Below are 1,147 nucleotides of genomic sequence, written 5' to 3'. Positions count from 1 at the left end.
TAAAAATAAGATATTGAGATTCAATTATACGATTATTTCAGTGTGAAAAATTTTTGTTCCAATGATCAATTAAAAATTTTAATTATATTTTTACAAAAAAAAAAAAAATTAATTACCTTCGATCTAATCCATTTTTTTTCTTTTTTTTTATTAAAAAAAAAAAAAAAAAAAAAAAAAAAAATACTCTCAACAAAATATATTTCGTTCTATCGTTTTTTGCTTTTTTCTTTTTTTTTCCCATCTCGTTCATTAATTAGGATACATTTTTATTATTATTATTATTATTATCATCATTATTACTATTATTATTGTGTTAGTATTACTATCATGAAATGATAAAAAAAAAATATGGCATATTTATGGAAAAGAAAAAAAAAGAAACAAAAACAAAAAAGAGTAATAATAATAATAATGATGAATAATAATAATAATTATTATTATTGTTAATAAATTATAATAATAATAATAATAAAAAAAATTATAATAATTAATATTCGTTGTTGATAAATAATAATAACAATATTTACAATAATTATTATTGTAATTAATAAATAATAATTGCAATAATAATAATTATGATTTTTATTATTATATATTAATATATATATATATATGTATTTTTTATATAATATTATTGTTGTTATTGGATCTCTGATTATTTTTATTTATATATATATATTTTTTTTTAAATAATTACGAATGAAACGGCGGGGTGTGGTGGTAGGGTGAGTGATGAAAAATACATATTTTTTTTCCTTTCTCTTATTCTTTTCTTTATCTTTTCTTTATCTTTTTTTCTCTTTTTTTTTTCTTTTTTTTTTTCTTTTTTTTTTACTCTAATAACAAAGACCAATGTTTTATAAGTGACCACGATTGTATTAGGAAAACGTTTATATCGCGTAATCATTCGCGAATGATTTCTAACGAAATAGAGATATTAAATGATTGCCTTATTCTTTCTTTTTTATTACTACCCTATTTTTCTTTTTAATTTTTTTTGTTTCGTTTTGTTCTTTTTTTTTGTCTTGCTGTTTTTTCTTCCCCCACCACCCACCCCACCACCACCCCTTTAAATTCTCACTTTTCCATAGAATTGAGAAAAGTCTGGCATCTTCGTATTGCAGTCATGGTTCGATGGATTCCCAAG

General features: G+C 20.2%; 1 long non-coding RNA gene across 1 annotated transcript in view; it reads right to left on the bottom strand.

Moving 5' to 3' along the window:
- Positions 1–1,104: 1,104 nt before the first annotated feature.
- Positions 1,105–1,147, bottom strand: part of LOC146872176 (uncharacterized) — an 18,840-nt gene continuing 18,797 nt past the window's right edge. The window contains exon 2 of the long non-coding RNA XR_014983595.1: positions 1,105–1,147. This exon is cut by the window's right edge and continues 71 nt beyond it. This is a non-coding gene — a long non-coding RNA (uncharacterized LOC146872176).

Source organism: Vespa mandarinia, chromosome 25, assembly GCF_050613455.1.
Source record: "Vespa mandarinia isolate Hongniang chromosome 25, ASM5061345v1, whole genome shotgun sequence".
Classification (NCBI taxonomy): domain Eukaryota; kingdom Metazoa; phylum Arthropoda; class Insecta; order Hymenoptera; family Vespidae; genus Vespa; species Vespa mandarinia.
This window is presented reverse-complemented; position numbering and strand designations above follow the sequence as displayed.